This window comes from Hibiscus syriacus, unplaced genomic scaffold (assembly GCF_006381635.1).
Source record: "Hibiscus syriacus cultivar Baekdansim isolate YM2019G1 unplaced genomic scaffold, ASM638163v2 tig00110733_pilon, whole genome shotgun sequence".
Taxonomy (NCBI): Eukaryota; Viridiplantae; Streptophyta; class Magnoliopsida; order Malvales; family Malvaceae; genus Hibiscus; species Hibiscus syriacus.
In genome coordinates this window covers 1083607-1110300 of record NW_024062845.1, presented here as the reverse complement: position 1 = coordinate 1110300, position 26694 = coordinate 1083607, and the positions used below count along the sequence as shown (strand labels likewise).

General features: G+C 34.9%; 2 pseudogenes; both read left to right on the top strand.

Moving 5' to 3' along the window:
* The first annotated feature begins 7932 nt into the window (after positions 1-7932).
* On the top strand, positions 7933-21190 carry LOC120139247 (annotated as a pseudogene).
* Positions 21191-23054: 1864 nt separating this feature from the next.
* LOC120139246 lies at positions 23055-26479 on the top strand (annotated as a pseudogene).
* The last annotated feature ends 215 nt before the right edge of the window (positions 26480-26694 follow it).

Sequence of the window (26694 nt, the reverse complement as noted above, 5' to 3'; positions counted from 1 at the left end):
ATCATTTTTTCGAGAAAAAATTAAACTATAAATTTTATAATTAAGTTTCGAATTTAAAAAATACTTCAATTCAATTTTTTTACCATCAAAATCATGATTAATTGTTATTGTGTCGACGTGATAGTTAACGATAATACTGTAATAATCTATATATAAATGGTGACATGGTTAAAAGACTTAATTATTTTTTTACAAAGTTTGAAAAACTATTTAATTTTTAAATAAAAATTAAGAATTTACTAAAAATTTAAAGTAATGAATATTAAAAGATCATTTAATATTTTAAAATTTATTAGAAAATAAAAATTTAAAAATTACTAAAAAGCAAAATTACAGTTACAAATTTTAAATATAAAAAAATTAAAAATATCATTAACTATAAAATAATAAATTATTAATTACTAAAAATCAAATTTTAAAATGTTTATAAAGTATTAAAAATTTTAAACACTTTCATAAATAAAGGTCAACGACTATCTCTTATCACCAAGTATACTATTATTTTTTTAAGCATATTTTTAGTTATTTGAATTTCTCCATAGAAAATTTCAAAATTCTCACTAAAACAATCGTATGAAACAATCCAAAACCACAATTACCTAAATAGTCATATATGAATTCAAATTGATAACATTTTGCTATATCAAATGCTTCTAAAAATTAAAATTTAAGGCTAAAATAACATTAATGAGTATCGATTTGACGCGGCTCAATGGCTAATTTTCCTCTAAAGTATATTTTGTTTTACTAAATTGCCCCCAAAAAAATTTTTTAAAATGTTTTTCCTTTCAACTATAAAAGTACTTCTGTTATCATATTTTTTAACGTCGCTAAAAATATTAATCAATCAAAACTTTTTTTTAACGTCGTTAAAAACATTAATCAATCAAAGCATGTCACGTGACAATTTTACTAACCGACTTTAGTGAAAAAGATAAATGACACATTAAGTCTTTTAAATTTTATTTTTGTTCAGTTTAGTCTTTCAAATTTTTATTTAATCTAAAATTAACCCTAATTTATTTTTTCTTTTTTAAATTTAATTCAATATTATTTTATAATATTATATATTTATCTTTGTTTAATATATTGATTCCATCTAATAAAAATATGACTACCTAACAATCAATCACAAGACCAAAACTTGAACTTATTATATTATGCAGTATTTAAGTTAGATTAATATTGAAATTAATTAATATTAATATATTCTTGAATTATATTGATATATTCTTAAATTCATTTTGATATTATGTTCAATTCAGTCTTAAAACATAATTTTTTATTTGAGGCCTAAATTTAATTATATATATATTTTTAAATTTACACATGATTATTTTCTAGATCACTTTTATAAATATACTGATACTTTCGTTTTTCGGATTGATTTGAGATTTGTTTGAGTTGTTCAATTAAATAATTGATAGTTTCTTTTAATAGACTGGAATGATACAAAGTAATATATGTTTATAATCTCTATTAGTCATCGACAATGCACATATCTTACAGATATAATTATTTGAACTCAAAATTTCTAGTAAAAGCTTTACTCACTAAGTTGGTTTAATAAATTCAACTGATGTGATTTATAATACAAAAAAAATTCTATAGATACTATATTTGGTTAGTACTAATAATTGTGTAATGTGATTTGCCGATTTAAATTAATTAATTTTCTTCTCTTTTATTTTTACTATGTGCACGCGGCCACGCAGTTATATAGACGCCCAAGTTTGAATTTTTAAAGTTGAAGAACAGGAAGCTGGGTAGTGAACTGCCGAGGTAAATGATTCAGGTAAATATGGATAACAAATGGGTTGGATATTCTCTTATGTAATTTCTTTTCACAGAAAGTATATTCAATTTTCTTTTTCGTACTCCATATTACGAACTTGGTTTAACTTATTACTGGATTTTATTGTTTTCCGAGAGGGCTAATAAATAGACAAAACCAGAAGTACCAGAGAAGTAGGTAATAAAAAAATTTGATATTCGCAGAAGATATCCAAATCTAGGAGAAATGATCATACATTTTCATTGTAAAATTAAATACCATTAATTCTCACTGTAAAAACATCTTATTTCTCAAACTATCTTTACGTTTAACTTCGTTCTTTATCAGTTAGTTACCCAACATATATTATGGATTTAAATGGTGTAAACATGAATATCTGCTTTGACTGTCTGTATACAGGCGTTATTATATTAGAAACCTTCATTTATTATTTTTTTAAGAATAACCTCTTTAGCATATAGAATACCTTTAAAGTGCACACGTAGGACTAAATCGTGGGATTAAAGTGAACACGTAAGACTAACGTGTCCCACGATATGCGTGGCATGTCCTCGCCTTCTACAAGGCGCGAGGAACGTCTTACCTGAATGAACTTTTCAGAGGGAAAAAATTAATATTGGCATTTAATACCTCATGTTTCGCGTAAAGCGAGGTTCTTAAGAAATTGAACCGTCCTGAGAAATTTATCGTGAGTGGTATTCAAGGTACCTCGCATCTTCCAAGAAGCGAGGCATGTTGTGCTTTTTCAAATTAAATTTAATAATTTTGATTTTAGTGTTAGATTTAATCATTTTTTATTAAATAGTATTTAATTTAAAAAATTACATAACTTCTACATTATACAAAATTTGTACGTTATATTTTGATTACATAATATTCAGAGCAATAACATTTCTAAAAAGTAGATTGTTATATAAATAAACACTAATAATAGAGAGCATGAGAGTCATGTACAACTTGACGAAACAAACTTGCTTCATGGTTCCAAAAACAAGAAGCATAAAAAGTACATAGATTGTCATAATGTTAGTGCCAACGTAAGAGGTCTAAATTAAGCACACAATTGGTAGGACAGTTGCAGTCTTCGATTTGTTCTGGGAAGGCAATGTGGTGGTGATACGACAACTGTAAATGTAAAGAAAGATTTATCTCTGGACGAAGATGTAGTAATTTTATTTTCATGAGATCAAGAGCTCTCACGATTCGAAGTCCTTCATCCCTCGATTCGCCACCAGAACAAACTAGAATAAGGCCATAGACATATATGGCAAGAATGTGAGCTCTATCGGCTGCTTACTTCAAACAATGTAGGTTGACGTTCGAATTAGTTCCACTAAAAAAATTAAACATGCCCTCTCTGTATAAAGCTTCAGGATTGTTAGTATGAAGGTATCTTTAGTGAATAACCTTCTCATGTTGATCCCACAGCATGATGCTAATATTCTTCATGGAAACGTTCTGGAAAATGTAATTTTGATCAGCAGCTTCAAGAAAACTCTTGCAACTCAACTGCGCATTGACGAAATCGAGGATGGGGTTAGAAGCAACATGAAGTAGAATTTTTGTTAAGACATCTCTATGGAATTCGACAATATTACAAAATATTTTTTTGGAATTTTGCTTTGAAATCGGTTTAAGAAACCTTCCAAAATAGGCCCCCATTTATAACAAGCCTCGCACCAGTCCCGAAGTGAGGATTTGATGGACTTTGCTTTTCCTATGACGCAATGTATCAATTGGAAAGGCGCGATGCATTAAATTGAATAAAATCTAACGGTTCAAAAGGAATTTGCGTTCCATACGACGCGAGATACGTCTCGTTTTTCGTACAATGTGAGTTCCTAATTGTAAAAATATAATGACACTATTATTAAATAGGTTGATAGAAATTTTCGTTGAGTAATATGGGATGTTAAACAAAACATCTGTGAAAATGTTTGAGGTTACAAACGTAGTTTTGCAACTTGCTTTTCGTACAACGCAAGGCCTTAATTGTAAAAATATAATGACATTATTATTAAATGGGTTCATAGAAATTTTCGTTGAGTAATCTGGGATGTTAAACGAAACATTTTTGAAAATGTTTGAGGTTACAAATGTAGTTTTGCAACTTCTATTTCAATTGAAACTAATGTGAACACATATGGGAAATTGTAAATAACTTAAGTGATTTCTGTAAATAACTTAAGCAATTTGAACATTTTAAATTTTATCGCACAGGAGGGGAAATGAGAAATAGATATTTGTTTCTCGAAGGGTGTTCGCTTGGACCTAATTCATGGAGGAAGAAGTTTCTCAAAAGGCCCAAACAGAAATCTAGATGCCATCAAGAGATGCCTTAACACTATCTTTGGTACTCTGGGTACAAAATGCAAAGGAAAAAAATGCAGAATTGTTTCGAGAAGTATGCAAAGGAAATTTAAATGAAACCAAAAGAGAATACATTTTTTAACTAGAAGTTTTTCGAATAGATTTAACGGAGATGGTTGGTTTGGTTTGGTTTGGTTTGGTTTGGTGAAACAAGAGGAATTTAAATAGGCAAATAGTCGGGAATATCTACTACTGGGAGTTAGGAATATTTGAGCAACTCTTGTTATGCATAACGTGAGATACACGTCAAACAACCATGTCAAATTAGCATTGCCACTTCAGGAATAACTAGAACTCACACTTTGCAAAAAGCAGGTTCCTTCTACATCAGGAATATTATCTACAGGTTGCCCAAGTCCCTTCCACATCTCGTCAACAAGCTATTTTACTAAAAAAAAGACTTTCATTCCAATTCATATTTCAATCAAATAGTGGTAAAGAAACAAACTACACACACAAGGTTAAAGCAAAGAAGGAAATTGATCAACAAGCTCAATCTTACTCGTAAGTTTATTTGACGCTTCTTGATAATTACATAGTTTGAAGGAATTGTCATTTTGTGCATATTTTGGCCTTCTCTTTGCCTGGTCATATATATTTTCAAAACATCTTAAGGAGATAAACTATTACTGCTTTGGTATACTATGATGGCAGAATTATATGTCATGAATATCTTGCCATCGTCTCTCAGTCTACACATATTGTGATGATAACCTTGCCGAAGAAATTAACTTATAAGAAGTTGATGAAAATAGTCAATAATGTTGTTCCACATAGTCCTGGGGAAAACTGATCACGTTGAAGTATCGATTACCGACATCGTTAGAACCACTAACATACTCAATATGTAACCTATGGGAGACATTCTTGTGTTGTTGTTTTCGACTTTGATCTTCATAGTATAGTTCGTGAGTGGTCTCATGATAGATGTACATGTGCTACTCTTGATGTCCCCGTAGTCGACAATGCTGAATTATTCCAGTTTGATGGGGATACTTTTGATGAAGAAGCATTAAGGGAGATCAACCCAAATGGTGAAGAGGTGAGCCTCTTCAATGAAGAATTAGAGGACCTTGACATGCCATAGGGAGCATTTGATGATAACATTCCACATATCGTGCCTCTTGTTTCTTATTACCATCCACTATCCCACTTGACAATAGTTTAGATGGAACCTTTAAATGCTTTGGACTTTCTGAAATTCTCGCAGGTTGATCAATACAACGAACATGGTGATGGTGAGATCTATATTGGAATTACATTTAGAAAAAAGAACTCGTTGTGGCTGTAATTAAAAATTAAAATATACGTCACTCGGTTACGTCGAATGTGAAAAAACAGACGCATACAAGTATATGGATGAATGGGTCCACAAGTCTAATGGATGTAATTACAGAGTTCATATATCGTGACAAATTTAATACTTTTAGTGATAAATAATTTTGTTGAAACAATCTAAATTTCTTGTAGTGGATCGTGTTATACAAGGTGTGTGCCAATTTCACAACTATTTTGGATATTTTTGCAATGTGTTAATTCATTTTGGCATTGTAAACCGATGGCTCAGATCGATGAGACTTGGTTGTACGACAGATACACACAAATAATGTTGTTGGCAGTGGCACAAAACAATAATAGGAAAATAATTCCCATCGTATTCGCAATAGTCAAAAAGGAAGATATAGGTACTTGCGAATTCTTCTTTAACTACTTGCACATATATGTTCTATCACATGTTTTGCGAGAGCATCCTACTGGGATATGTCTTATTTCTAACAGAGGCGCAAGGATTAGATACACAATCGAGCATATGGGACCGTCTTGGAAGCCTCCCCATATTTATAATGGTACTATTTATGCCATATTACCGTAAATTATTTGTAGAAATTTAGGAACGAAAATGAGCGTGTAATGGTGCTTCAAAAGAGTATGTTTTTCAATTTATTTGCATTTAGATATCTTGTCATTTATTATTTATAATTAAATGTTGCATTTTCAATGGGTAGGTGACTCACATTCCGCACGCGAGGTTAAATAGTTGTTTGAAGAACTGAGACACAAGAATCATGAAGGCTACAACTACCTTACTAAAATCCCGAGGAAGAAATGGCTTCAGTCATTTGATGGGGGCATACGATATGGTCACATGACAACGAACTTGGTTGATGTAATCAATTCATCATTGAAGGGAGTGCGATATTTTCTTGGTTGAGGTAATCAATTCATCATTGAAGGGAGTACGATATTTGCCTATCACTTCTATTGTCAAAGAGACATATTATTGTTTGGCAACTGTTTGCAACCTTGGAAGACAAACAACTGAATGGATTGCAGGTGGTCACAAAATCAACCCAGACCTCTATTGAAATTTGCAAACCTTTCTGCATCACTCAAATGCAACTAGTGCGACATGCGTCTCTCGCGAACAAAATAAATTTTTGTTTCAGAATATTCTAGACCATTCGAAGCATAAAACACAATGCATACGTCATCAATCTACGTGACAGAACATACGATTGCGGAGTATTCCAAACATTCAAATATCCGTGTCCACATGTCATTGCCGCTTGTTCTTATGTATGAATTGACTAAGTGCAATTCGTTGATGACGTGTACTTACTGGAAACCATATTCAATGTGTATAGGTACGAGTTTCCTCTGGTTGGAAACGAAAGGGATCCAGATGCGGTTGATGATGAACCTACAATACTTCCAGATTTCGCACTACAACACCAAAAAAAGGGGTTATCGACGTTCAATGAGGATTTACTGTGACGAAGATTTTGTCAACCATCGAGAAAGAACATGACAGCCGAAGCTTTGTAGTATTTGTAGGAATCCTGGACACTCGAAGAACAAATATCCTAATCGATCACGCACTAATCTCGATTAATTTGTTAGCATATTCTTCATTTGAAAAAAAAAAGCTTTAAAACCATTTTTAACGCAATTTTTACCCCTATTACAATGTCTCGTATGTGTTGATATTACTCTTAATCGAAAAATAAGTTACATTACCACACCTGTACTCTTATAAATTATGCAATTTTTCAGATTAACTACCATAAAAAACCCTCGAATATGCCTACCAAACCATTTTAACATTTCCTTCATACACAAAACAAGCTTTGGAACCATTTTAAACCCAATTTTTAACCCGCTTGCGATATCTCGTATGTCTCCATATTGGCTTCAACTGAAAGAAAATTTTGAATAATACTCCTATAATCTTATAAATTATCAAAATTTTGAGATTAAATACCCGAACGTGCACCCCGCCCCCCGAACATGCCTATCATCACATGTGATTTGTGCTACAACCTCGCTTCTCGAAAGACGCAATGTACCTTGAATACCACTTACGATAAATTTCTCGGGACGGTTCAATTTTTTGAGAACCTCACTTTACGTGAAATGCGAGGTATTAAATACCAATAATAAATTTTTTGCCTTTGAAAAGTTCGTCCAGATAGGATGTTCCTTGCGCCTTGTAGAAGGTGAAGACTTGCCATGAGTCTCGTGGGACACAAGTTAATCCTACGTGTGCACTTTGAGGGTATTCTTCTAACAAATCTGCTAAGGGGTTATTCTTAAAAAAAATATACATGTTTTAAATAATAACGCCCTGGATACAGGGACCATCTCACAAAAGTCCTAAGGCATGTATTAATTAGATCAAAACCCAAATTAAGTAAATGACTTTATGTTTATTGACTTACAGAATTATTGCTGCGGCCAGCTATAGAGGGTATATTGTGTTTACATTGATTTCTTCGGAACCAGATAAAGAAATGGGTGGTTTGGTTTCTAGGTTTAGAAAATTACTGAGAAAATTTTGTGATATTTAGCACTGACCCATGATTAGTCTGTTGATTGCAGACACTGATGGCTCAGTAGAATATGTGGCGGGGAGCTAAAGTAAAAGAGGCATTGATGGCTGTCTCATTGTGCTGAATTTTCTATTCCATGGTATTAGTTTTAGCATATTTTGGAGTGTGAAGCTGAGAGATGGGGGTGAATGGTGGAGAGGAGCAAATGCACGAGCCAGAAGGATGTCATGAGAGAATTTTGGTTTCGGTTTGACTTCGGCCTCTCAGCGACAAGGAGATCGTTAGGCATGATGCATCAGACTGGGAATGCATCAATGATAACACTATCATATATAGGAGTACAGTGTCTGTTTCCGAGAGATCCATACACCCAACTGCTTATACATTTGGTAAAGTGTTTAGATTTTCAGTTTATGTAAATTTGTTGCTTAACTCAGCCTGTCCTTAGTCCTTATTAACTTGCATTGGAACCAAATTTCTGCAGTTTGATAATGTTGAATTTAATGTCATATGGTCTTCTGTGGACAATTTTACTGCAGAAGCTCTTGAGTAACCCCAACTCTCAAAATGAAAGATTAGGATTGAGAAAAAGAAGCAATTTTCTTCAGATTTGTCACTAATGATTATATCTCCCCTTTAAGGTTTCAAGCAATTTCTACACCAATTTGGCTGTATTTGTTTTAGAAGTTCTCGTGTACAAAGTTGGCGTCGATAACTTATAGTCTTCTGATTTATTTTCTTTTCAAATCGCTGGTTGGCTTGTGAATATTAGACAGGGTTTTTAGCTCCGATTGCCCCCATAGGCAAGTGTATGATGCAGGAGAAAAGGAAGTTGCTCTTTCAGTTGTCGGTGGTATAAACTGTGAGTGCTTATCATTTCGTTTCCTTTTGGATACTTCTTTTAAGGCTCTTGCCTTCTTTTATTTCCTGATATAAACTAATTTTTCAGCAAGTGTTTTTGCTTATGGGCAAACAAGCAGCGGAAAGACGTATACGATGATTGGAATTACCGAGTATGCAATGGCAGATATATATGACTACATACAGAGGGTAATGAAGACACAATGGTTCTTGTTTGTTTGCATGTGGGTATGCTTTTCCTTGTATTTCCCTCTGACAAGAATACAAGCTGTACTTCCCTGCAGCACAAGGAAAGAGAGTTTATCCTGAAGTTTTCTGCTATGGAGATTTACAATGAATCGGTCAGGGATCTCCTTAGTGCAGACAGCACTCAACTTAGACTTCTAGATGGTCCTGAAGTGAGTTACATCCTTTTTTCTTTTACGAGGAACCGGTAATCTTTGGACTATTTTACTGACATCGGTGGATTTGATAGAGAGGGACAGTTGTTGAGAAACTCACGGAAGAAACTCTGCGGGACTGGAATCACTTTAAAGAGCTTCTATCTGTGTGTGAAGGTAAGAATTATCTTAGTCAGTCTTCCTTTTGATAGCTCGTGACTGCAGAGTTAAGCATCTCGACTCTCGATGCACTTTGGCAGCTGAAAGACAAATAGGAGAGACTTCTCTGAATGAAGCAAGCTCTAGATCCCATCAAATTTTGAGAGTGGCATGCTTTGTGTTTCATTGCAAAACTTTGATATATTGTTCACCTCATTTACAAAATAATATGATATTAATTTTTATTTTATTATTGACCTCTTCTGAAAAAATCATATGCCCATATGCGTCTCATCAGATGGTAGAAAGTTCTGCCCGAGAGTTTTTAGGCAATGACAAATCGAGCATGCTTGCAGCCACTGTGGTATGAAACAATATGTCTTTTCTGTCAAAGATTTATTGGTTGACAGATACCGGAAAAGCAACTGACGTTCTCATTCCGTTCTGTCTAGAGTTTTGTTGATCTCTCTGGAAGTGAGCGTGCATCTTAGACATTATCAACTGGTGCAAGGTTGAAAGAAGGTCGTCAAATAAATCGCAGTTTATTAACACTTGGAACTGTTATCCGTAAGCTGAGGTTAGCTTTTTGATAAATTATGTTTTATGGAAAACTGGTAAATTTCATCGATTTCTGTCCTTCTGTTCGACCCTATAGATGATCAAGTTCAATCATATCAGGTTGATTTAACTGATTATTTTCACAAAATTGATCCAAAATGGCAAGTAATCACTCTGCGCTTTCCTTTTTTTCCATCTGCATGCATGTGCCTGCTGTCTGCGAACTTGGATTATGGTTTACCTTTCCTTAGTGTTACCCGTTTTAGTGTATATAGTATTTATTGAACCTCAATGATGAAACAAAAATTAATTGCCATGTCTTCGTATAAATTTTTATGTGATTGCAGCAAGGGAATAAATGGGAACATTCCTTTCCGACATTTGAAGTTGACCCGTATTCTTCAGTCCTCCCTAGGAGGCAATGCTAGAACTGCTATAATTTATACAATGAGTCCAGCACGAAGCCATGTTGAACAGTCGAGAAACACCCTCTTGTTTGCAAGTTGTGCTAAAGAAGTGACTACCAATGCACAAGTCAATGTGGTCTTGTCCGATAAAGCATTAGTGAAGCAGTTGCAAAGGGAATTGGCTAGATTAGATAATGAATTGAAAAAAGCAGGAACAGCTTCTATTTCCTTCGATTCTGCTTTGTTGATGAGAGAGAAAGACCTTGAGATTGAAAAGGTGATGAATTATTCAGGATAATTAAAGTGCGAATTTGCTCTTCTCAATCGTGCATCACGCTTTGAATCGTTTTATCAACCTGGCTATTGGATATAATTCACTTTTCCTATATGCTTCATGCAGCTAAAGAAAGAGGTGAGCATACTGACTCGGCAAATAGACCTTGCTCGGTCTGAGGTTGAGGATCTGCGAAAAGTTCTTAACAAAGAAAATCCTGGAGAAAAAGAGTTCTTTGACAAATGCTACTGCATATGAGCTTAAGGCCCAGATATCAAGAAATGGATCTCCAAGTTCTTTGACAAGTGCTACTGAAGAAATGTCTAGTCTTAAGCATGAGAAGGAACTTGCTGATCAAGAGGTGAGTGTTTGATTTATTTTATCAACCCGTTTAGATGATCAAAACGAGACATCCATGCTAATATTAGCCATTATCTTTATCCTTAAACATTAATAATTAAGGGTGCCTATTAAAAAATGTTTAAAATTACATTCTGTATATGATATTGTTCACGCATGCCATGTACAGGTGATGAAGCCTGTTTTACATGGAAGTGTTAAAGACATTGGCTTGGACCCAATTCCAGATACTTATTGGGACTCCACTGCTTGGTCTTCGGAATTTAAGAGGCTTCAAAGAGAGATCATTGAACTTTGGCATGCTTGCAATGTCACTGATACACAGGACATACTTTTTTATGCTATTTAAGGGAGATCAAAACGATTATATATACATGAAGGTCAAACATCGAAGGCTATCCTTCCTTAACAATGTATTTTCCCATGGTAATCAAACGATCGAAAACGGGCGAATGCTTACCCCTGCTTCATGGTATGCATATTTGCATATTGTATCCAACTACAAGTTCATAGAATCTTTTTTTTTTGTGCATTGTTAACATGCATGTAACTCGGAACAACTTAATTATCTCTACGAATATGTTCTAAACAGTTCGAAAGCTCTAAGTCGAGAGAGGCGTATGCTGAGTCAGCAGATGAGCAAGAGACTCTCGAAAGCAGAAAGAAAGAGCCTGTTCCTCAAATGCGGGGTCGGTTTGAATATGAAACATAGGAGGTTGCAGTTGGCTCACCGCCTGTGGATTGACAGTAAAGACATGCACCACATTGCTGAGAGTGCTGCCATTGTTGCAAAGCTGGTTGGCTTTGTAGACCCAGATAAAAGTTTTAAAGAAATGTTCGGGCTCAACTTCACACCAGGGAAGTGCACAAACAAGAGAAACTGCAGTTTGAAATGCAGTGTAATGTCTATCTTGTAGGAGTTGTATATGATAATTTAAGTTCTTTGCAGATTTTGAATTTACTGAATGATAAGTGTTTAATTTAGTTAATATTTTACTTTTAAATTATTCTTTAATCATTGATTTTTGTGGTTTATTTGTTCATTTTAATTCATTTTCTGTACAGGACGTAAGATTATGGAAATTGCACGAAAAGGACACAATTCTGCAGATTTTTTATTTTCGGAATCAAAGCTGACTGGAATTCAGATTTGGATTAAACTCAAATTTAGGATAATATTTTAAACATTATAATTTATCTTTGTATTTTAGTTTAAATAGGTTTTTAGTATTTTAATTAAGTTTTAGAATATTATATTATTTTTTTAGTATTTTAGTTTAAATAGTTTTAAGTGTTTTAATTAGGATTTAAGATATTTTAGCTTGTTTTTAGGATTTTGAAGGCTATAAATACCCTCTAAGGATGAGCCTAGAAACATATACTCTCATTTGAGAATAAATCTTCTTTTTCTCTAGCTTTATCTCTATTTTTCGCATACTTTTCTATTATGTTAAGTATGACTTTGGCTATGCTTAGCTAATTTTCTTTCAAGCCGAAGACTAAAGCGAAGACTCAATTCCAAACGTGAGAATTGTAAGGTACTTAAATCGCTTCGGATTTTCTCTCTGTTTTCTGAAGCTTACTTTTCAAATCAAAACTATTTCGACATTGGTCCGGATATTGTTATGGTTAATGTTTGAAAGGATTTGCTTATTGAAGCATATTCAATTTCCCGAGAACACATTTAGCAAAATTGTTTGCTAAGAGGAAACTGAGATCGGAATCAGTTGTTGTTGAAACGACACAATCCGAGTTGGCAGCGAATAATTGTTCTTGTAAGCTTACATGAATCTTGAAGTAAAAATTCGTTTCGATGATCCGAGGAATTTGAGGCGAAGCTGAAGTCTGAGGCTGCTTTCACAATAAGTTTCTCTTTATCTTAATCTCTTTAAATTGTTTATTTAATTATTTTTTTCTTTTTAATTCTTATTTTTATTTTAACCAACTTAAAAAAATCCCATTTTATATTTATTACTATTAATATTATTATTATATTTTTTCTTTTTTTTATTTATTTTATTTTAATATATCTTTTCAACTTCATCCGGAATTCTATCTTTTTCTAAAATCAAGAAAGAGTTTTATTAAATCAGAAACACCACAGTCCCTGTGGATCAACCATGTTTCTCTATACTACATTTTTATTTTTATTTATTAAAAAGCCAGGAATTATTTTGATAGCAAAACGACGGTTATCAAATTGACGCCGTTGCCGGGGACTAACGACAAGGACTGATTTATTTTTCTAGTTTTTGATTTATGACTAGAAGTAACACAGGTGAATTAGTAGATCTAGATCCAGAGATCGAAGCACGAGCACGAAGAATCCACGCACAAACGCTTCGAGAAAAGAGAAAATACAAGAAGAACAAGAGCAAAGTTCAAAAGCAGAATCAATTCCAGAGACAGACTCTGAAGCAGACGCATACAACATCCCGATGGCAGAAGAATAACAAACGATCCAAGAGCTAGCCACAACTCTTGTCACTCAGACGCCATTATGCATTAATTTTCCTAGTGGCGGGACTCCGTTTCAATTAAAGACCTCTTCATTTCTTCCCACTTTCCACGGCTTTCCCATTGAAGATCCGTAGAAACATTTGTTGGAATTCCACATGATTTGCACTAGCATGAAACCACAGGGAGTTATCGAGGATCAAATTAAATTGAGAGCTTTCCGTTTCTCTTTATCTGACTTGGCTAAAGATTGGTTATTTTATTTACCTCAGTTAATTCATGGGCTGACATGAATTGAATTTTTCTTAACAGGTTCTTTCCAGCGGCTAAAGCAAGTGAGTTGCGAAGGAGCATTCTTTCTATTCAGCAAAGAGCGAAGAAATCTTTAACTTGGGAGCGATTAAAAAGCTTTGCGCACGTGTCCGCAACACGATTAATTGATTAAGTGAGCAAACTTTACTTCTTTTTATGAATCTTTTACCAATGGAGATGAAAATGGTGGATGCCGCCAGTGGAGGACATTAGTTAACATGACCCCAACAACAGCAAGGGAATTGATTTCAACCATGGCAGCCACTCTCAACAGTTTTCGAGTGAACCCAGCCGACGGTTCACGAGATAAGTACATTTTCCCTGAAAATAATTAGATAAATTAACTGAAGTAGTTATTCACTTGTTGCAGGAAAATCTGGAGCAACAAGCATATGGAATATGCACAAAGCTATACCATCCGACGGATTCTGCCCGATACAGAAGAGGCAATGCAGAAATCAATGCAGTAGGGAACTTTCAAGTCCTCCACAAACAATACAACCCATACAGTAATACTTACAATTCAGGATGGCGAGACCACCCAAAATTCAGCTATGCGACAAATCAGAGACCAACTTATCAACAAAGGCCTCCTCCTCAACAACAAACGCAAAACTCATCATTGGAGTAACTCACAGGAAAGTTAGCATTTCACAAGAAAAGTTCATTGCATCCCAAGAAAATTCCAAAACCTAACGAAACCATCTTCAAGAGTTAGATAATCAAGTAAGCCGACTAGCTCAACTATGAAATTGAATCATAAGGAAAATTACCTTCTCAACGGAGTTAATCCGAGAGAATGTTAGTGCCATCACACTCAGAAGTGGAAAAGTATCTCACCCAAGTTCCAGCAGAAAAGACGCACATCAAAGAACAAGAGGAATGCCACCTTCAGAAATACAAGGTACGTCTGACTCACATCCTTCTCTTTCTTCTCATGAAATCACGCCACCACTCTTCCCATCAAGGTTGATGAAGCGTGATAAAGAGAAGAAAGGAGATCTTAGAGTTTTCCAAAAAGTTCAAGTCAACATACCTCTCTTGAAGTAATTCGCAAGTACCAAGGTATGCTCGTTTTTAAAGAACTTTGCATTATAAGAGGAAATTAATGGGACAAAAAGTAAATTTTGGAACATGTTTCTGTATTTTTCATCAAAACTCCCACCAAAGATGAAGGATCAAGGTATGTTCGCTATACCTTGTAAAATAGGTATTTCAAATTAAACGTGCAATGTGTGACTTAGGAGCTTCAATTAATGTTATGCCATTTTCTATATATAAAATGATTACTAACGAGCTTTGAAGGAAAGAATAACCATACAGTTGCTGATCGATCTATGATCTATCCAGTGGGAGTAATAGAAAACGTCTTGGTAAAGGTCGATGTATTATTCTTCCTGCATTTCTATGTCATTAACATGGAACATGATAGGTCAGATTCTTCCCGAGGTACTCTTAGGCTGACCCTTCTAAGCACAACACATACAAGATCGATGTTATAAGTGGTACTAATAATGGAGTGATGGTGAGATATTGAATTTGATTTACAAGCAATGAAATGCCTATCATGTTGAAGAATTAATTTTGTTGATATTATAGATCCTTTAATTGATGAATATTTCTAATTTTCTTATGATCTTTTTAGGATCCTAAACTTTGCCACGAAGATGAAAGGGAGTTTGAAATATTAATTCAATCAATTCTGATTTATCTTATATTCCTCTAAACTAAATTTTACCTTCTGTTTTGCAGGCACCTGAGGTAGATGAAGCAATTACCGGAGCATTTGAAATTCTTTTTGGGCGAAAATTAACTTTACCAGTGATCATCTCAGTAATTATCCAAGGAGAAGAAGAAGCTTTGGTAGCGATATTGCGCCCCAAAAAAGCCATAAGATGGACCATTGCCGACATTAAAGGATTAAGTCCCTCGACTTGCATGCATAAGATCAAAGTCGAAGAAGGAGCAAAGCCATCACGTGAAGGACAACGTCGATTAAATCCACTAATGATGGAAATAGTAAATAAAGAAATTCAGAAACTCCTTGACGATGATATAATCTATCCAATTTCGGATGGTAATTGGGTAAGTCCAATTCATGTGGTTCCCAAGAAAACGGGAGTCACAGTGGTCGAAAATCAAGAAGGGGAGTTAGTGCCAACAAGAGTTCAAATGGATGGCGAGTTTTTATTGATTACAGGAAGTTGAACTCTCTTACTCGAAAAGATCATTTTCCTCTTCCTTTATAGATCAATGATTGAAAGATTAGCTGGGAAAACTCATTATTGTTGTCTTGATGGTTTTTCAGGTTTTTTCCAAATCCCAGTGGCGCCAGAGGATCAAGAAAAAAATGACTTTTATGTGTTCCTTCGGTACATTTGCATATAGAAGAATGCCCTTTGGTCTTTGTAACGCACCAGCCACCTTCCAAAGATGCATGCTAAGTATATTTTCCGACTATGTGGAGAAGGGCATTGAAGTCTTTATGGATGATTTCACGGTTTATGGTAACTCTTTTAATAATGTCTTGATAATTTAACTAATGTGCTTAAAAATGCTTAGAATATAACCTTGTTTGAATTAAAAATGTCATTTTATGGTTGATAAAGGTTAGTTTTAGTCATATTGTTTCCTCGAAAGGGATTGCGGTTGATAAAGCTAAAACAGATGTTATACGCTCACTTCCTTACCCCACAACTGTGAGGGAAATTCGTTCTTTTCTTGACCATGCAGGATTTTACCGTAGGTTTATTAAGGACTTATCGAAGATAGCACAACCTTTATGCAACTACTTCAAAGGATCAAGACTTTGACTTTAATTCAAAATGCAAAGAGTCTTTCGATTCATTAAAGGAAAAGCTTATTTCATCTCCAATTGTTTAGCCGCCATATTGGAATCATCCATTTGAACTTATGTGTGACGCATCGGACACAATCGTTAAAGTTGTTCTCGGCCAAAAAATAGGGAAAAAGCCACATGTCATAGCATACGTGTCCCGAACTTTGGACTCGACTCAGAAAAATTATTCGACAACGGAAAAAGAACTTTTTGCTATAATTATTGCTTTAGAAAAACTTAGATTATATTTGCTTGGTACTAAAATTACTTTTTTCTGATCATGCAACTATAAGGTATTTGATTAGCAAAAAGGAAGCAAAACCAAGGCTTATCCGTGGATCCTGCTTTTACAGGAATTTAACTTGGAAATTAAGACAAAAGGGATGCAAAATCTTGTAGCAGATCACTTGAGTCGAATTCCCCTTCCACATCCGAACCCCACTTAGAGAAGAATTTCCTGAAGAAAACTATGGTGGCGCAAAGCATAACTCCATGGTTTGCAGACATGGTTAATTATTGGCCACAGTAAGTTACCATTAGATTTGATAAGATGAAATCATCGAATTAAGCGAGAATCCCGATACTATATTGGGACGATCCTTATTATGGAAGCACTGCTCGGATCAAGTAATTCGACGATGTATTGCCGAAGTGAGTAAACTCAATTTTAATTTTGTCATTCTTACTCTTGCGGTGGTCATTTTAGGCCAAACGTACATCTCATAAAATTTGAATGCGTTTCTATTGGCCTAACTCTTTCGGGATTCTATCTATTTTGTAAACTTGTGAAAGAGTCAACGTACAGGTAATTTAAGTCGTAGGAATGAAATGCCACTTAATTCTTACAAGTTTGTGAATTTTTTGTTTGGGGAATCGACTATATGGGTCCTTTTACTTTGTCATTGGAAATACTTATATTATTTAGCTGTTGATTATGTTCTAAATGGTGGAAGCTAAAGCCACTCGGAATAATGATGCTAAAACTACAGTTAATTTTTTGAAATTTTTTTCCAGGTTTGGCACGCCACGGGCTATAATAAGCGATAGAGGAACACATTTCATCAACCGAGTAATCGAGTCGCTAATGAAGAAATTTAGAGTAACTCAAAATTGCTACCGCTTACCATCCACAAACAATGGAGGCAGAAGTATCAATCGAGAAATTAAAACATTCTTGAGAAATGTTAACCAGACCGAAATGATTGGAGTTTAAAATTAACCGATGCACTTTGGGCATATCGAACTGCTTATAAAGGTCCCATTAGGATATCACCATACCAGCTTGTTTTCGGTAAACCATGCCATTTACCGGTCGAGTTAGAACATCGAGCTTATTGGGCCGTTAAACAATGTAACATGGATATGGATGCAATTGGTGAAGCTCGGAAATTACACATTCAAGAACTTGAGGAAATCCGAAGAAATGCCTATGATAATGCTCGGATATTTAAAGAAAAAACAAAAGAATTTCACGTATAGATTTCTTTTAAATTTTTGTCGGTCAAAAGGTTTTATTATTTAACTTCAAATTTAAATTTTTACAGGAAAACTCAAATGAAGCCATATTATGAAAATGCTCCGGTTGGTCTAATCAAAGAAATCAATTTAGAGGAACCCACGCTTTGAAAAATTAGGTCGTCGAGCTAACGATGTTAAATAAAAGCGCTTGATGGGAGGTAACCCATTTCGTTATATTTTTGTTTTCATTTGTTTTTATTTTCGTTTTAATTTTTTATTTTTTTAACGAACTTTACTTCATTCTATTTATTTTATTTTGATTAATTTATTTTTTCTGAACAGATCTGAATTCCGATCGAATATTTAACGAAAAAAATAGTGCAGAAAAACTGACTTGGTTCGAATTGTGCAGAAAAATTCGAACAGAATAGTGCAGAAAAAACTAATTTGGTTCGAACAGTGCAGAAAAATACACAGTAAATTCAAACAATGCAGTGCAAAAAAAAAAACAGTGCAGAAAAAAAATACAGATTTGGTTCGAACTGTGCAGAAAAGTCCAAACAGAACAGTGCATCATCGGACAATCTACTCTACAACAGATGGTCTCGACGTGGCCGTGATCGCCACTAGATTGGGGAGTATTCTTTTTTTTTTCCTCTTTTTTTTTTAAAATTTGATATACGTTTTGGGACAAAACGGAATAAGTGAGTGGGGAAGGATAAACATGTGTCAATTTTTTATTGACTTGTTTAATCGTTTGAAAATGAGTTATTCTGATGTTGATATGTTGTAATCGTTGGTTGCTAGTCTTGAATTTCGCTTTATGCTCTTGCTTCCTTTTGGATTATGACCATGTTTTTAATCGAATTTAATTTGCATGATTGGTGATTGATATAGCTAGTGAATTTTTTGTTGAGTATTGATATTTCATGCTTTTGTCAATAGAAATGAACTTGACTCAATGCATATAAACTTTTATTGTGAGATTTGAGCCTAACGAGCATACATTTTTTTTTCTTGCTCATTGTTTGACTTGTGTGTGCTGAACTAATTAGGATATTCTAGAACTTGTAATCACAATGCATATCGAGACTACGTGTTGAACGTAATGTTTTAATGTGATAGGGGCACCTAGGATAAACACACTTTTCCCAAAAAACCTACCAATTTATATATCCACTAGTGAACCACATTTGAACCTATTTCCCTTTCTTTGTTTTTACACCTCATAATTAAACCCGAAGCCTTTTTTTTCCTCTCTTTTCACACCCTTACCGATACTTGAGATCTTGTATCATTGTTGTTCCAGAAAAAAAAATCAATGTTTCAAAAAAAACAAGTTGTTCACTGTATCGAACAGAAAAAAAGACCCTTTGTTCGAAAAAAAAGGGAAGGAAAAAAATCGATCACTTCAATTGTCTTTCATCTATTCTTTTTCCTTGTTTTGTTCTTCATTGTGCTTCATGTTAATTCGTGGATTGTTCTTAATTATTTTGATCTCTTGTTTCGGTATTTTAAATCTTTCTTTTCGGCCTTTCCCTACCCTAACCTAAGCCCCGTTACACCTTGTTTAAAGACCCCTTGATTATTGCATTATGTTCATTTTTCGTGGTGGAGACTTGATTGGATTTCAAGCCTATGGTAATATTTTGGTTAGTTTCGGTTTGAGCGGTTCCATTTACCCCAAACACTTTGAGCGGATATGTGTGAATCGTTGTGAGGTATTGAGTAATGTTTCATTGAAGTTGGCAATTAATTGAGATATCTTGCCTACTTTAAATTTTCTTGGTTATGTCTTTGCTTGATTGTAACTCTTTTAATCATTGATTTTGTGGCTTATTTGTTCATTTTAATTCATTTTCTGTACAAGACGTAAGGTTATGGAAATTGAACAAAAAGGACATAATTCTACAGATTTTTTATTTTCGGAATCAAAGCTGGCTAGAATTCGGATTAACTCAATTTAGGATATATTTTTTAAACATTTATTTTATCTTTGTATTTTAGTTTAAATAAGTTTTTAGTATTTTAATTAAGTTTTAGGATATTTTTATTTATCTTTATCTTTGTATTTTAGTTTAAATATGTTTTAGTATTTTAATTAGGATTTAGAATATTATATTTTTTTTAATATTTTAGTTTAAATAGTTTTTAAGTGTTTTAATTAGGATTTAAGATGTTTTAGCTTGTTTTTAAGATTTTGAAGGCTAATACCTCTAAGGGTGAGCCTAGAACTATATCTCTCATTTGAGAAAAATCTTCTTTTTCTATCTAGTTCTCTCTATTTTTGCACTTTTCTATTAGGCTAAGATGACTTTGGTTATGCTTAGCTACTTTTCTTTCAAGCCGAAGACTAAAGCGAATGCTCAATCCAAACGTGGAGAATGTAAGGTACTTAAATCGCTTCAGATTTTCTCTCTGTTTTCTGAAGCTTACTTTTCAAATCAAAACTATTTCGACATTGATCCGGATATTGTTGTGGTTAATGTTTTAAGAAGGATTTGCTTATTGAAGCATATTCAACTTCCTGAGAACACACTTAGCAAAATTGTTTGCTAAGAGGAAACTGAGATCGGAATCAATTGTTGTTGAAACGACACAATCTGAGTTGGCAGCGAAGAATTGTTCTTGTAAGCTTACGTGAATCTTGAAGTAAAAATTTGTTTCGATGATCCGAGGAATTTGAGGCGAAGCTGAAGTCTGAGGCTGTTTCCATAATAAGTTCTCTTTATCTTAACTCTTTAATTTGTTTATTTAATTATTTTTTTTCTTTTATTTAATTCTTATTTTTTATTTTAACCACAGCTTAAAAAAATCCTCCTTTTATATTTATTACTATTACTATTTATTATTATATTATTATTTTTTTTATTTTAATATATATTTTCAACTTCATCTGGAATTCTTTTAAAATCAAGAAAGAGTTTTATTAAATCAGAAACACCACAGTCCTTGTGGATCGACACTGCTTCTCTATACTACATTTTCATTTTTATTTATTAAGAAACCATGAATTATTTTGATAGCAAAACGACGGTTATCACTTATTCTGATTGTAGTGTAATGCAAGGGTGTGGAAATCGTCTAAGACTATAAATGAGAGATGTAATATTTGTGTTGTTAGTCATACTGAATATCAAGTAGTCATCAATAAGAAGGCCAAGCACATCAATGGGCCTAATCAGTCATTGTTAACTTTAAAGATTCCATTCCTTTCCCTTCCTTCAAAATACAAAAGGGTATATATAATTAAGGTTATAAATGAACTGTACTTCAATTAATAAGGTCGTGTTCATAATCATTTGTTTATTTTTTAAAGTGTTCATGTTTGTTTTGTGTTCATCTAAATTTTTTATATCATGTTCGTGCTCATTTGATTAATTTTTAAGATGTTCGTGTTCAGTTCGTTTAGCGTTACGCAAACATGTTCATATAACATTTGCAAACATGTTTGTTTAACGTTCACGAAAAATGTTTGACAGTATGTTCATTTAGCGTTCGTCAATATGTTCACCAAAATGGTGAAATTACACCATTAGTCCTTTAGCTCCTTGGACTTCATAGTTTGAACTCTTAATTTCACTATGTGTTCAATTTATTCTCTACCTTCACCAATATTTAAAATGTAAAAAAGTAACAGAAAGAAGAATCAAGTAAACATGCTTATAAACGAGTCGATAATTCAAATGAGCTCGTTTGTGAACATAAACGAATCAAACATATGTTTGTGTTGGTTTGTTTATTAAATGAACATAAAAATATTGTCCATACTAATTTATTTAGCTTAATAATCAAACATAAACAAATGTATACGAACGGTTCATAAATAATTTATCTAACATTTTAAATAATTATTTGCATCCCAATATATAATGTAATAGCTCTCTTTATGTGATGGAATAGTATGGAATAGTAGAAACAAGTTTCATTAAGTGTGGCTGTTGATCCACCACTGCAAATTTATTGTGTAAGGCTTTAATCAGCTTTTAGTGCAGCTGGTTATAACCTTCAATGCTGGTATAGTCCGGGCCAATTTCATTCACTGGCCAGTGTCATAATTTCATCAGGAAGAATAAAACCTAGTCATTTATGTGGCAGATAGTGGTAAATCCCACAGGCGCACATGGAAAAAAATATGAACACAACAGCACATCATACTTTTTTTTTATAAAAAGGAAAATGTTAGTGTTTTTTTTAAGTTTAAGATGATTGTACGATAGTATTTGCTTATAATTTTATTTAATTATTAATAACGTATAACGAACGTAACTACTTGAATCTAGACTTTCTAAAAAACCATTCTTTTTTATCACTAAAATTACTTAATAGACTTACAAACGTTGGTATTTAAATCTTAATCACATGTGAAAAGTGAATATATGAATAAACTAAATTATGGGATACATGATGTTTTTTTCCATGTAAAGTTTTCTAAACCTAATGTAGCCTAGCCATTAGGCTTTAGACCAGCTCCCTCCTAAACGTAAATTAATTCAAATTTGCCACCAAAATGTTCTTATATTGCCCACATTATATTACTAGGCTACTTTTCCACCATTCTATTACTGGGACTGGGGGAATTTAAAGGATGTGGCCCACTGTGGTGATAGCCTTTTGTATGGTGGGCTTAGCATGCTTTTGTTCCTTCTTCTCAAATTACATGTAACTTGGACACTTTAGGTACTTGCCTTCCTATTCCAGTTGAAAAGCATGCCGGTGCTGTTCCTTTTTCTCCATAATATGCCAATCCCATTTTATCATCTTGACCTTTGAATCAAACAGAGAAAAGAGAAAGGCTAAAAGTAAGGTGGTGGGGGATGTAATCAGAAATCTTGCAGCAAAAAGACAACAGCAAAATGTCAAAAGAAGAGAGAACTCAATGAAAGGGTCAAAAGACTTTTAAAAGGCGTCTCATGAACCATGAAAAAATAAAGAACAAAGTTGAATATGCTTAGTTCTGAACCTTCCTATTTGATACAACCAGGTTTTGCTAAATGGGTAAATAAATCTTGAAATTCCATAAAAAGGAGACTACATAATCACCTACTAAAATCGATTCATGAGAAACAGAATGAAAGATTGCAACAACAGTGCAAAGATAAGATTCCGGGCTCAATCTTTATGACCCGCTTGGAGCTTTAAATGGGTGGGATCCATCAACACCTGCGGTTCCGTGCGACTGGCATGGAGTTGCATGTTCCAACAACCGAGTCACCGGGCTTCGTCTCCCTCAGCTTTCAACTTAGTGGACGACTCACTGACCGTCTCTCTGACCTCAAGTTTCTTACCAAAGTCAGCCTCCGTTCAAACTCCTTCAATGGCAGCATACCGTCCACTCTGTCGCAATGCAAGCTTCTACGGTCTGTTTTCTTGCAGTACAACTCACTCTCCGGGACACTATCCTCCGGGATACGTAATCTCACTGATTTAACCATTTTAAATTTAGCTCAAAACGATCTATCCGGTGAAATCTCAGGGGATCTCCCACAAAATATCAAGTATCTTGATCTTTCTTCCAACTCATTTTCTGGTTCAGTTCCTACAAGCGTTGCTAATTTATCACAGCTTCAACTCATTAATCTCTCATATAACCGGTTTTCCGTTAGATTCCTGCTAGTTTTGGCGAACTTCAACAGCTTCAATCTCTCTGGCTTGATTACAATGTTTTAGAAGGGACATTACCTTCTGCTTTAGCCAATTGCTCTTCACTTATTCATTTTAGTGCTGAGGGAAATTTGCTTATTGGGGGTTATCCCAGCAGCCATTGGAGCTCTTCCAATGCTTCAAGTTGTTTCACTTTCTCATAACAATCTCTCAGGAACTGTTCCGGTTTCTTTGTTCTGTAATGTCACTGTTTATCCGCCTTCCATTTGGATTGTTCAGTTGGGGTTTAATTTGTTTACTCATCTTGTTGGTCCTGAATCAGAGAAATGTTACAGTGTTGTACAGGTTTTGGATCTTTCTGAGAATCGGATTGGTGGGGTCTTTCCCTCATGGCTAATTCGTGTAACAACGTTAACAATGTTGGATGTTTCTGGCAATTTGTTTTCAGGTGAGATTCCTGTTCAGGCGGGGAATTTCTCCAGATTGGAGGAGCTGAAAATGGCTAATAACTCTTTTTCTGGTGTGGTTCCCATTGAGATTAAGCAATGTGGTTCATTGCGTGTTCTTGATCTTGAAGGAAATCGGTTTTCTGGTGAAATTCATGCTTTTTTAGGTTACATGACTGGTTTAAAAGTGTTGTCTCTGGGGAGAAACCTGTTTTCAGGTTCGTTTCCGGCGAGTTTTCGTAATCTTATCGAGCTCGAAGAATTGGATTTGGCACATAATAACTTGACTGGAAGCTTGAAGGAGGAGATAATGGGATTGAGCAATTTGAGCACGTTGGACTTAAGTGGGAACAAGTTTTATGGTGAGATTCCTCCAAGCATTGGGAACTTGAGTAGGATTGTCGCTTTGAATCTAAGTGCTAATTGGTTTTCAGGAAAGATTCCAGCAAGTTTGGGCAATTTGTTCAAGCTAGCTACGCTTGATTTAAGCAAACAGAACCTCTCTGGTGAGTTGCCGATTGAGCTTTCGGGTTTACCGAATCTTCAAGTGATTGCTTTTCAAGAAAATATGTTATCCGGGGAGGTTCCTGCAGGGTTTGGTAGTTTGATGAGTTTGCATCATGTGAATCTTAGTTCCAATTCATATTCGGGTGATCCCTCCTGCAGGGTTCGGCTTTCTTCATTTATTAGATGCTCTTTCATTGTCTGATAATCACCTAACTGGGGTGATCCCTCCTGAGCTTGGCAACTGCACTGAGCTTGAAATTCTCGAGCTCAAATCAAATTCTTTGACAGGTCACATTCCTACCGATCTCTCTCGCCTTCCGCAGTTGAATGTGCTAGATTTGGGTGGTAACAACTTAACAGGAGAAATCCCGGATGAAATTTCCAAATGCTCATCACTGACTGCTTTGCTTCTTGATGCTAATCAGCTTTCCGGAAGCATACCAGATTCTCTTTCCAAGTTATCTAATCTCACCGTGCTTGATCTTTCTTCAAATAACTTGAGTGGATGGATTCCTTCTGATCTCGGTCTTGTTTCAGCATTGGTCTACTTCAATGTCTCAAGGAATGGCCTAACAAGAGAGATTCCAGTTACTTTGGGTTCTAGATTTGACAATCCATCCGCATTCGCAGAAAACCGAGACTTATGTGGAGAGCCATTGGATCGAAGGTGTGAGGATGCAACTAAGAAGAGCAGGAGGAAAAAGTTCATTGTGTTGATTGTTGTGATAGTATGTGCTGCTTGTCTCTCGTCATTATGTTGTTGTTTCTCATTCTTCAGTCTATTGAGATGGCGCAAGAAGCTTAAGGCAGCCACCGGGGAGAAGAAAAGGAGCCCCCCAAGGGCTAGTTCCGGAAGCTGTGGCAGCACCTACAATGGGCGGCCAATGCTTGTTATGTTCAACAATAAGATCACACTAGAAGAAACGATTGAAGCAACTAGGCAATTTGCTGAAGAGAACGTGCTTAGCAGAAGCCGGTATGGTTTAGTTTTCAAAGCTTGTTACAATGACGGAATGGTGCTCTCTATTCGCATCCTGCCAGATGGGTCCCTAGAGGAAAATATGTTTAGGAAAGAAGCTGAATATTTAAGCAAATTGAAGCACCGGAACTTAACCGTTCTCCGTGGCTACTACACAGGGCCACCGGACTTAAGGCTGCTGGTATACGATTACATGCCGAATGGAAGCCTTGCAACGCTCCTCCAAGAAGCATCCCACCAAGATGGTCATGTCCTAAATTGGCCAATGCGCCACCTAATAGCTCTAGGCATTGTCCGTGGTCTAGCCTTTCTACATACATCCAACACGGTCCACGGAGATGTCAAGCCCCAAAACGTGTTATTCGACGCCGATTTCGAAGCACATCTATCAGATTTCGGATTGGATCGCTTCGCAATCACAACTCAGACCGAAGCATCGACTTCAATTCCGGTTGGTACATTGGGGTATGTATCCCCCGAGGCAGTTGCCAGCAAAGAGTCAGATGTGTACAGCTTTGGCATTGTGATGCTCGAACTACTGACAGGGAAGAGAGCAATTATGTTCAGGGACGATGAAAACATTGTCAAATGGGTGAAGAAGCAGCTGCAGAGAGGCCAAATCATAGAACTTTTGGAACCGGGGCTGCTTGAACTTGACCCTGAATCGTCGGAATGGGAAGAATTCCTGCTGGGAATCAAAGTTGGGTTACTTTGCACGGCTCCGGATCCTGTTGATCGGCCAACAATGTCGGATATTGTGTTCATGCTTCAAGGTTGTCGTGTGGGTCATTATATTCCCTCATCGGCCGATCCCACCTCTCAACCTTCACCGCCATAAACAACTCAATTAAATTTCTATTTTTTATTTTGCTTTTCCCGTCTCATGGAAACTTTTAACCATTTTTTTCTAGTTTCAGAAAGAAAAATGTAAGAGTAGGTTCAATTTATTTTCTTTTTCAGTTAAATTCTTCTGCTTACATTTGCATTTTTTTCACACCTTCGTCGTAACTTTTGCTATTGTTCCTTTCCAATCACGAATTTTGATTAGGGACGTAATTGTAAACTAGTAACTTTGAGAATTGTTGAGGTAGACTTAAA